General features: G+C 38.5%; 1 pseudogene; it reads right to left on the bottom strand.

Moving 5' to 3' along the window:
- Positions 1 to 333: 333 nt before the first annotated feature.
- LOC101627535 lies at positions 334 to 12,090 on the bottom strand (annotated as a pseudogene).
- Positions 12,091 to 12,301: the final 211 nt, after the last annotated feature.

Here is a 12,301-nt window from a genome sequence, read left to right as displayed (position 1 = left end):
CCCCCCCGCAGTTTATTTCAGTACATCTGCTTGTTCTGCTCCCCACTCTGTCTTTGGTGAACTCTCTCACCCCCACACCGCTAGCCTAAATCCCAGGTCTGTATGTATAAATAAATAAATCTTAAAAAAAAAAAAAGAATTGAGTTCTTGTCTTGCACCAATTACATACTTCAAAATGTTGTCACAGACATTAGAGTTGTACTAAGAGACTCCAGGAGCTCTCTATTTTAGTGACAACATATGCTTGTGGCTTCTTGACTGGATACATAGCTTAGCAAAAAATCCAAATGCCACCATGAGGCCAAGATTGGTACAGCATGCCCTCTTTCCCTTTCATATTTCTCGTGGAAGAGCATAAACATTGCTATTTTGCAAATTGCTGGGTATAGTGTCAGCATTTAAATGACATTAATCTGAAATTGAAGGTCATTTTCATTGGAAGTATCCTTTTATGTTGCACAGAAGACGTAGCATATTATTTTACCGTCTTCCTCAAAAAAACACAGTGAGATGAAGATGAAGCAGCTGAAGTAGAATATATATATATATATATATATATATATATATATACACATACCGCTTTTCACAGCCACCTGCAAGTTATGCAGAGGTTCCATCCTCATGCCTTGGCACAAGGTGTTAGAAGCAGAGAAATATCAGTGCTGTGGTTTGGCATCAGTAGTACAGAAACAGCCAGAGGGCTGCAGGGGATGACACCGAAGCTATTTTTATTAAATTGGATGGCAAAACCTGTCATATGTTGCAGATGTTTGCTGGTGAAGTTCATTTCCATATAGATGTGCTCTTGGCAGTGAGTAAATGTTCCTAGAATTGCCAAGCCTTTAGCCTTTACTGCAGGAACCAGACAGCTGCAGGAACCACATATCTACCAGGTGCCATGCTTATCCTCATGGGCAGTTCAAGTAGGTCATTCAGATCACTGCTGGCAACACTAAGAGGATCTCAGGGCCTCATGATGGAATAGTAGATTGTCTGCATGGGGGAAATCTGAGGCACATTGACTGACTTAATGGTACCAGAGGCCAGAGTTCCAAGGGAGCAGCTTCTTCAACCAGCCAGAAACAGGCCAAGAAGATCTGCCACCAGAGAAATCAATGGCTTCTCTGATAAAACTTCTTTAGGTGTAACAGGATCTTTTGAGAGATGACACCGATAAATATAGGTCCAGCCTTAAAAGTCAAGGTTATCATAATGCTGTGTTGTCAAACTCACAACTTGCAGCACCAGCTCCAGAGTCTGTAATAGTTCCTTAGAAAACAGCTTCCCTATGGCACAAGCACAGTGGGCTGTCGCTGGGCACTTTCATCATGAAAACTCTTGAGAAAGCGCTCTCGTAACTCATGTTCATTATCTATTCTTTCAGCATATTCTCCCACAATTCAAATCATGTGAGTTGAGTGTCTGACTCTACATTCTCACATAGAGTGACAATGATACTTTATTTATTGTGGTATATGAAAGATGTTCCTGATGACAACTGGCACCTCTTAGACCCCATGATACACTTTGGTCAAGATGAGAGCAAACACAGAATTCTACAGATTGCTCTGTCATGATAGCATACTGTCCACTGATGTGTACAGCTTTGAGAACAAAACCAGCATCCAGCTCTGTATATAATCTTCAATTCTTCAAGAACTGGAGCAAGTGGTATGGGTTGCCAAGTAAGTCATGATGGCCAACTTCTCCAGTTTATCATTGATGGGATCACTGTAATTCCCAAAGAATAGGTTAATTTTCTGCATGGCTATTTTAGGTACTTTTTGTTCAGTTAGTTGAGATTCTTCACAGTAATGTAATGTACCTTTGGCTTAATAACCAACAAAGTGATAAGTGGAGGGGTCAACTTTTTCAACAGCATATTGCCATAGTCATGTCTCTAGGTCAAAATTAGAAATTTTATGAGGCTTTTTACTGTTGCAAACACCATTGACATGAGATAGCTGGGGAGTTATCTGTTCCCATTTGCTTTGAGCCTTCCTGCCATTTTAGGGTTGTTATTAGGCAGGCACTCTAGATGAAAAGCTGGTCCCATTTAGTGCATTCAGTCAGGGTTGCCAGCAGCTTATTAACATTCTGTGGGTTCAGATCAAGTATACTGCTGTTTGGGTTAGACTCACTGATTTCAGATAATGCTGCTACAATATGAGCCATCAGCATTAGAAATGGATTCCACAGAAAATCCAGAAATACCAAATTTTCTAACATTCGGGCATTGATAACATGGAATTTTGCCACTCAGTCTGCTTTTGTTTCAAATGCAGAGATCTTCATTTTTAAAGCATTTGCAGAGGGGTTAACAGAAATATTTTATCATCTTGTCCACCTGGATTCACCCCAGGTTTCTGACTGGCAAGGCCAGAATCAGAGAATTGGAGTTTCAGAGTTGTTCACAAAGTTGTTCACAGTCATCATCACTAGGTCTGACCAACTCTCGGCATTGTTCATCAAGTAGAGATACAAGTTTGAGCTTTTTTTTTAAAGATTTATTTATTTGTGCATACAGAACTGGGGTACAGGCCAGAGGCTCAGGGGTGGTGAGAGGTTTCACCAGAGACAGAGTGGGGAACAGAACAGGCAGATCGACGAAGTACACTGCTGAGGGGAGCAGCGGGCGGGTCAGGAGAGGTCTGCCACACCATGTGGTCCCCCTCCGGGGCAGGCGGGAATCGAACTCATGCGGAGTGGCTTTAGATTCTCAGTGCTGTGCTTGAACCCGCTGCGCCACCAGGGAGGGCCAAGTTTGAGCTTTTTTTATTTGTACATACAGAACTGGGGTACAGGCCAGAGGCTCCGGGGCGGTGAGAGGCTTCACCAGAGACAGAGTGAGGAGCAGAACAGGCAGATCTACGAAGCACACTGCTGAGGGGAGCAGCGGGAGGGTCAGGAGAGGTCTGCCGCGCCATGTGGTCACCTCCGGGGCAGGTGGGGATCGAACTCATGCGGAAGTGGCTTTAGCTTCTCAATGCAGTGATTTAACCCGCTGCACTATCAGGGAGGGCCACAAGCTTGAGCTTTTTAAATTTCAGATTGTCTGTCAGCCTACAGTTCACTCTGGAAAGTGAACTAACATCCTTCTCAATAGATATAGCAGCAATTACTTTCTTCACAGCCTACTTTCGATGTTCTTTTGTTTCATTGTTGAGATCAACTTTTTTTTTTTTTTTGAAAGAGTTATTTATTTAGACATAAGAACTGGGGTACAGGACAGAGGTGCAGGGGCAGAGAGAGGATCCACCAGAGACAAAGTGGGGAGTAGAACAGGCAGATCGGTGAAGTATACTCCTGAGGGGAGTGGTCTGTTGCACTATGTGGGACAGCCCTCTAGTTGGGATTGAACTCATGCTTCAGTTGCTGCAGCTAGCTTCATAGGGCTGTGCTTTAACCCATTGTGCCACCAGGGAGGGCCCAAGTTCAACTTTTAATTAAAAGATTTCTCCCTTTCTTATTGGTTGTGATATTCTTGGACTCAGTCATGGTTTGGGATGTTTGGGGGTTAACCTTTTCAAATACGTAGTAATGACTTAAAACATTCTACATAATTTAGGGGTACAGTTTTTTACCACATTACACCCAGTACTCAAACAACCATAATCCTCCAAGAGAACAATTGGTCCTCTCCCTACTTTTTTCTTCCCCTCTGCCTTCCACCCTTCCTCTTTAGTAGTAGCTTAAATTCTGCCGACATATTTCTAAGGCTTGTTTTGGATTTAGTTTTGTCTGTCGTTTTGTTTGTTTCTTAATATTCCACATATGAGTGAAGTCATCCAGTGTTTGCCATTCTCCTTCAAATTTATTGCCTGTGGCAAAATAAGCTCTAGTTCCATACAAGTTGTCACAAATGACAAGACTTCATCGTTTTTTTTTTGAAGAGCTGAGTATTATTCATTATGTACATATGGTACATCTTCATACATTCATCTGTTAGGAACTTAGGTTCTTCTCACAACTTGGCTGGTATAAGTAGTACGCAAAGCATGTCAGAGTGTAATGATCCCTTTAAAGTCATGTGAACCTCAAACTAGGGTAGGGGTAATGGCAGCAATCAGTGAATATGACCGAAATGGTATTTTCTTCATATTTTTCTTATTCTGCATTGTTTTTCTCCATAAAAACTATCATTACTTAACATACTTATGCCTTATATTTTCACTTCGCTATTACAATATACTCTACAAAGCCAAGGATTTTTGGCTGTTCACTTGAGAAAAATGAATGAGTAAAAACCTTAATTAGGAAAGCTCTTTGTGTAATTTATCACAGTAATAAGTGTAGGAAAGGAGAAAAATGTTTTTTGGAAGTGTCAAAATAAAAGATTTTAGATAAAATTTACTATTGCCAATGTAGACTCAATAAGCTAGGATACTAGAATTCTTTCTTACTATGAAAAGTAATATTAATCTTAAAATAAGGACTAATGAATACTAAAACAGAAGAGTCAATCAGCTTAATTTCAGAAGCTTGCTAAAAATATCCCATTTAACACTAAATTTTAACATTTGTCTGAAAGTTATACCAAATGCAATATGGATCAAAGCGTAAGTAAGATAAAGAACAACTTACTGTTTTTAAATGATGTGTTTGCTAAACAAGAAAAGTAAAAAAAAAAAAAAGCAAGAAATATACTGGATATTTTTGGAAAGTACTTGGCAATAACTCCACTTTTTTTCTTCTTCCTTTTTGTTGATCAAATTTTTTTTGGTCATTATAACTCTGTTTAAACCACTTGTCAGGGTTATCAGTATTATCCAAAATTCCAGTTAAATAGTTCCAGAAATTTCAGAACTCATAACTACATTTTATAACATCTAGAGAGAAAGCATGAGTCTCTTTGGATACATAACAGAAATTTCTTGCAAATACTACTTTATGGGAGGGTTTCCCGATAAATCCTTACATCAGAGTGGATATAAGGATTGGCTTAAAGAAGTGGGAGTTCAGTAGTAGAATGAAAACTCAATGTGCTGTGAAAAAAAGGGTCAGGCACTTATAATCAGAGAAAGGAAATATTAATGATAAAGCGTTATGAAAATTGTTGATATATACAATGTTCAAGTTAAATTCTCTGTGACAAGGCTACCTATAGTGACAAAATTATATTTCCCCCAACACACAGAGATCACTGCATTTTTTTCCTATAGCTCAGCTAATAGCTGACTTCTACGTTTATTTATTTATTTATTTAAAGATTTAGTTATTTATGCATACAGAACTGGGGTACAGGCCAGAGGTGCAGGGTGGTGAAAGGATTCACCAGAGATAGAGCTAGGAAGCAGAACAGGCAGACTGATGAAGTATACCGCTGAGGGGAGCAGATCCTGAGGCTAGGAGAGGTCATGTGGGTCACCTCCGGGGCAGGTGACCAAACTCATGTTGAAGTGGCTTTAGCTTCTTAGTGCTGTGCTTTAATCCAGTGTGCAACCAGGGAGAGCCAGTTTATTTATTAATGAATAGCTTTTATCAAAAATGCCACATGCTTAAAATTAGTCTTCATGAAGACTAATTTTCTTGACAATACTAGTTAGTTTGGCTAAGTAAATACTAGAAATTGTGAAAACAAAAATAAAAACCCTACATAAATTAATATTGAATTTGAAGTATAAGAAATATGGGACTGATCATTTCTTGGTCAAATATATCAAAATTACTTAGTAAAATTTTACAAGAACAAAATAATATTTTTTATCTCAAAATTTGCTTTAGAATTCAGCATTTCATAAGGTTACTATGTCAAAGAAAGAAATCTCTATGCTATAAAATTGGAAATGGATGCAATAAGTTTCTCATTCAATACAAATTGTTTACCTGAATGTGACATATGGAATGTGGAAGTTCTACAAGACAACTTTCTCTTCCTTTATTAAGAATGCCAGTAGATTTTCATATGTATAAAGAGTACATACAAGACTATTATATCATTTCAGACTATAGTATAAGCAATGTTTCTAATTAATTTTCTTTTAAATTGATATGAAGTTTAATACATGCAAATATAATAGTAGTATATATAATACAGTATTTAATATTAAAATTTCTATCAATATATGAAAATAATGCTCAATTGAAGTTTACAAAACTCCAGTATGCTAGTGAGAAGTTTCCCCCACCTGAATTAAAATTATCACTGAGCTAAAGCTATATGTACTTTTATCAAGCTACTTAATTTTGACATTGCATATTTTATATGTGAACCGTTGGATATATTTTGGGAGTATATTCTCCCAAAGTGTATTAATCTTTCACAAAGGATACTCTATTCATTGAAATTGTTGATAAAACATCAAAGCAAAGGAGGCATTTGGTGTGCTCCTTTAAATATAACTTCTCACATGAGATCAACTCTATTTTCTCCCCGGGGAAGTAGTTCCCTAATAAAATTTGCATTTTATAGAACAGTTGGTTGCATGAACCTTCTGTCTCTGCAATTAAGATAAAGTGCAGGTAAATGCAGTAGCATTTTACTTTATTTTGATAGACAGTGAACCTACTTATTCTGATCTTTTTTTTTTTAAAGATTTATTTATTTGTGCATACAGAACTGGGGTACAGGTCAGAGACTCAGGGGTGGTGAAAGACTTCACCAGAGACAGAGTGGGGAGCAGAACAGGCAGATCAATGAAGTACACTGCTGAGGGGAGCAGCGGGCCGGTCAGGAGAGGTCTGCCGCGCCATGTGGCAGGCGGGAATCGAACTCATGCGGAAGTGGCTTAAGCTTCTTAGTGCTGTGCTTTAACCCGCTGTGCCACCAGGGAGGGCCTCTTATTCTGATCTTTAAAACTTACACTGCATGTTTATTTATTATTTTTATATCCTTTCCTCCAGTCTCTTCTCCCTCCCTCTTAAACTTACAGACATTTATTTTAAAATAATTTCCATAATCGTTTAATTATGGAATTTTATATGCTGCCTATAGATGAGCTGTTATAAAACAAATGCAACATGCTATTGTTGCTTTTTAACTTTTGTCATAAAAACCAAAATCTTCTGCCATTTCATAAAAACATGTGCTATTGTGGACTTTTCTGAAAGTGATGTGGTGTAAGGCAAACTTTTGAAAAACAATGGATACCTGTATTCCAATACTTATTCCTTCAGTTCAGCTGTCTTTAATTAAATGTCCATTTTCAGGGAAACCTTTCGTACTCATTCTATTTTAAATTGTATCATTTTTTTCTGCTTTGTCTTTCTCTTTAACACATACTGCCATCTCACATGTTAGGTGTTTTCTTGTCAACCTCTCTACCCTGAAATTGATGAAGCAGAATGCATGTACTGGGAAATTCTCAGGGCTTTACTCATTGCTTGTTTACAGTGCCATTGTCCAGTACATGCCTGAAACATGTGAAAACTCAAATAAGTAATTGAGCAAATATTATTTGTGGCTGAAATAATAAAATCATGACATTTATAAGTGGAGAATGTTTGTCTTTTAATTTGTTACAACTGAAGTTTGTACTTCCTCTAAAGCTATTGCTAAGCTCTTTAGTGTGAATTTAAACTGAGAAACCATGCAAAAATTTGTTTAATATGATTGAGTACTGGAATTGTAGGTATCAGAAAATGTTCCGTTCCTCCTTGGTATAGCTGTTAGTGTTATAACTCCAGGTAGATTATTACACTTGGTTCACAATTATTTTCTGACAAAGGATCAAAAGCTGATGGGATGGATTAATGAATATTATCTTTTAGTGTATTTTAACTAACTACTAGTTAGTTCACTAACTACTAGATTTGGAAAACATTCTTAATAAATAGCTTCACATAAGTACTACTTTTTTCTCTTGCAAAATATTAGATTGTCACCCAACTCTTAAATTTTTAGAAGAAAACTGAGTGAGATTTTCCACTGGATATCTACCAGCAGAACAAACTCTCAGCCATGAGACAGGTGGAGGGGTAAAGGAGAGAATAGAACAGCCCACATCATTTGGGGTCTTGCTTTAGGAAAAATGTGTCTTAGTAGTAACCCAGCAAAATGGAATTATTTGTACAACTGAGATGTCACCTCCAAATGAACAAAAAGCAGTAAGAGCCAAGGCAGAAAGATATATAACACTAAGAGGGAAATCTCGAATTTGGGGTGTGAGGAGGTTCTTATAGTCATGTTAGAGGGAAAGAAAGGAGCTTTCTCTTACCTATGTTTATATAATTGCACCCAGTTATTTAACGACCTTGTTACTTTAACAATAAAGTCTCATTACTGCTGTGGTTATTTGGGTCTGAAGTAGAAGTGCCCTGCTCTAACATGTTTACCTAGACAGAGAAATCCTAATCAACTGCTACCATATAGATATGGCATATCCTACAGAAAATATTGCAACCTATTTAGTGAATAGGCAATTGATATGTGCAACCAAAATCCTCCTGGATTCCCTTTCACCATTTGTGATTAAATAGTTGGTTTATCATCAGGGTAATTTATGCCTCTAATATGTCATTTGCAAAATCCATACCATGGACACCAATACTGTTCCAACACCTTCCTCAGTAACTGTCTGTAAATGTCAGACTGAAGCCTTTCAGTGGGATTTATTTTCTAATGAACATGTCACATGCATCCTCAAAACTTCATAAAATTGTTTTCATTGTTGAGATTTGGACACTTCTGAAGGAAATATGCATAAAAGAATATTTACTGGTAAAATACTCATGAAACTATTGTCCTGGGCCTTGTTGGTGGTGCAGGGGAATAAAGTCTCAGTGCTAAAATGCTTTCACCAGCCATTGTGGCCTGAGTTCTAGCCAAGGTCAGGGAGGTGACCCACAAGACGTCTCCTGTCTTGCCTGCTGCTCCCTTCAGCAGTGTGTTTCAGTACATTCTGCTCTGCTCCCCACTCTTTCTCTGGTGAATCCTCTCACTCGCCCATACTTCTGCCTATACCCCAGTTCTTGTATGCACAGATCTATATAAAAAAAGAAACTATGATTCAAAGTTAAGGATTTTTAGTATTGTTGAAATTTTATGAGGGAAATGAAGGGAAGAGGGGGAATGATTTAATAAAAATTCAATCTCTCCTCTCACTCTCTCCTTCTACTCCTCGTACTTCTGGGATTATATATCAAAATACAGGAAAATATGACAGAAAATATCCTAATATTCATGAATGATTACTTGAATTATTGGGCAGTATAAACTGAAATTATTGCCAAAGTGACTAGAAACATCACCATTTCTCAATAGTCCATGCATTATAGGGTGGGGTTAAGAAAACAAAGTGAACATTAAATTTAAGCCCTACAGTAATAAAATTTTAAGAGAATTTGAAAGGTGAAGGACTAATGACATTGCTATTATCAGTAAAAGTCAAATATGTTTTATCTAAATCTAAAGAACCTAAAAAGTGGTACATCTGAGGTAGTGTCATTAGACTGTCTGATGGAAAATGCTTGTAGAACAAGACAGAACTTGTTTGATATTTTAACTCCAACATCCACCGATAATGTGACAATGATTAAGTTGTGAGGTCCTTCGAGATTCCATTTCCTCATTTATAAAATAGAGATGATGATAGGAGCCAGACTGTACTGCTGCTTTAACTGCTACTGGCACACATTTAGTGTTCCATGAAAGTCTGATGCTGTTAGTGCATTTTAATAATAATTTGTGCTGGACAGCTAATTGCCTACCAATACCCAATCCTCTCCTTTTAGTTTTGAAGTCATTTTTAAATCCACATCTGGCCTATGGAATAGAGACTATACTTCCCAACATCCTTTGCACTTAAGTAGAGCATATGGCATAGTTATAGCTATGGCTCTGGACACCTGTTTGTTACTGGTTTAACTACATGCCATCAAGTATTTTTTTTTTCTTGTTGGTTTCTCCCTTGGCGTGATTCCTCTAAAACTATGTTTCCACTTTTCCACATGTGACAGAACCATAGCATAATGTCCCTCACATTATCTCATTTCCTTTAACAGTGAGATTATAAGTCACTTGCACAATTTTCATAATCATGGGGAAAATAAACACCAAACTCTTTCAACAGTGGCATTTTCTGGTGTCAATATGAAATAGCAGTATTTCCTGGCTTGCCTAAACATTCCTTCTTGACCTTTGAAAACTACCTTTTTAAAACTGTCAACTCAAATATTCCCATTTTAACCTTCTGTGCTCTTTCATCCCTGCCCAACTTAGCCACTGAGGAGACATAACTTACTCTAGTCTGTTCGGCTGCTTCTCATTGTGTGACTTTATGTGTCAGGCATTATGGTGGGCAATTCACTTCCTTTGACTCTTAATTTCTCAACACCATTACAAGGTATGCACTGTCATCCTCTTTCTACATAGGAGACTGTGGTTCCAGTGAAACTTGTCCCTAGTTTCAATCCAAATTCTGATCTATGATTGACATTGTATTTCCAGGTTTCTTTGCCTACCCTGGCTTCCAAAAGAGGAAGACACTACTCAAGGCCAACGCTGGGCTAATCACCTGCCCCCACCTGCTCCACGGCTAAACCCAAGCAAAGAAACACTGGAACAAACTAAAGTTCCAGCACCCTGTTTTTGCTTCTCTGTGGTCTCACAGAAAACACATAATTTTAAAGAGTCTCTATATTCTCAGTTAATTCCTTTACATGGGACTTTTTCTTTAATTTACTACTCACTTGCCCTGTCACTGGGAGAAGGAAAGATAAAATAACTATCTGCATCATGAACCCCTCATACATTCTACAGAGAGCCTTCTAATGGAATTTCTCACTGCCTCCTGAATTACTGAAAATAAATAAATAAATAAATAAATAAATAAATAAATAAATAAATAAATAATAAAACACTCTCCCACTCAGACAAAGTGAATCTATTTCAAATGATTATTATTATTTTTTTCCCTATCTGATGAGAGGGATGTTGTATTAACCCTAGGATTTTGCACAGATGTCATAAGGTTTGGCTGACTGGCCATTTAAACAACTTATGCTTCTTCAGACTGACACATATAATAAGTTGGCCACATTTAAGGAAAAAATCAATCTCCATATTTCTTCATTTACACTCACTGGTATGACAGGATTGTGCAGTGTTAAGTTGGTACATAAGGCACCAACAGTAAGTGCAACAATTTAAGCTTCCTACTGTGATGTGGGCACCAGGCTTGTGTAGTGGAGATCCGGAGTGAAGCCCCCTCTAGATCAGCTCCTGTCTTCATGTGTCTCAGTCTACTGTCTGCTTCCATTTGGGGCTTTTTTTTTTTTACGATTATTTATTTAGCCATACAGAACTGGGGTACAAGCTAGATGTGCAGGGGCAGTGAGAGAATTCACCAGAAACAGAGTAGAGATCAGGTAGATTGATGAAGTACACTGCTGAGGGGAGCAGCAGGCAAGTCAGGAGAGATCTGCCACGCCATGTGGGTCACCTCAGGGGCCTGGGATCGAACTGGCACTGAAGAGGTTGCAACCAGCTTGCAGTGCTGCATCCTAACCTGTTGCACCATCAGGGAGGGTCCACATTTGTGGCTGTTTTAAAGCACTAAGTGCAGATCACGGTGCTGACTGTAGTTGAAAGGTGGTCACCAATTCAGTCTGACCCTTATTATTATCGGGTGCTGGAACTTTAGTTTGTTCCAGTGTTTCTTTGCTTGGGTTTAGCCCTGGAGCAGGTGGGGGCAGGTGATTGGCCCAGCCTCGGCCTTGAGTAGTGTCTTCTTTTTGGAGCCAGGTGCTCTGACTGATTCAGGCTCCAGCTGTTCCATGTTGAGAACCTCTGGCTCGAGGTTGGATGCCTCACTCTGTGCTCCCAGCCCTTCAGCGATTCTACAGTGTACACACCATCCTGGGTGCCAACGTGTGCACCTCCTTACCTTCTGCAGTGCTGGGACTCAAGGGACCCTGAGGTTGGCATGTGTCCTGGTCAGTAGATGTAGGAGCTCTGATAAAGCCCCCTCTTCTCTTGTGGAGCACAGCCCAGAATTACTATACACAGACTTCACTCAAGGTGTTTCCCACTCTAATACGCAGGAATATTTCTCCTAGTGTGTGCCTGGTTTCATTTTTCTTAGGGATGTTGGCTTCACTGAGATCCAGTTTTGAGTACCTGAAGAAGGCAGTCCAGGAGTCTGCCACCATCTTGCTAGATGTATATTTTATTTAGTTTGCAGATATGTTGAGTCAGTCAGTACTGCACAGTAGCATTTTGCTTTCTATCACCTCTCCAGTACTACCACTATAAATTAATATTTATGCTGAAATTATGAAAATTATGGCAATTTACTGAACAATTTATATACTGTGTTAGTTCTATGACAATTTCCCTCAAACGTCCCAAATCTCATTGTTT

The sequence above is a fragment of the Condylura cristata genome, unplaced genomic scaffold (assembly GCF_000260355.1).
Source record: "Condylura cristata isolate star-nosed mole 26May11 unplaced genomic scaffold, ConCri1.0 scaffold00004, whole genome shotgun sequence".
Classification (NCBI taxonomy): domain Eukaryota; kingdom Metazoa; phylum Chordata; class Mammalia; order Eulipotyphla; family Talpidae; genus Condylura; species Condylura cristata.
This window is presented reverse-complemented; position numbering and strand designations above follow the sequence as displayed.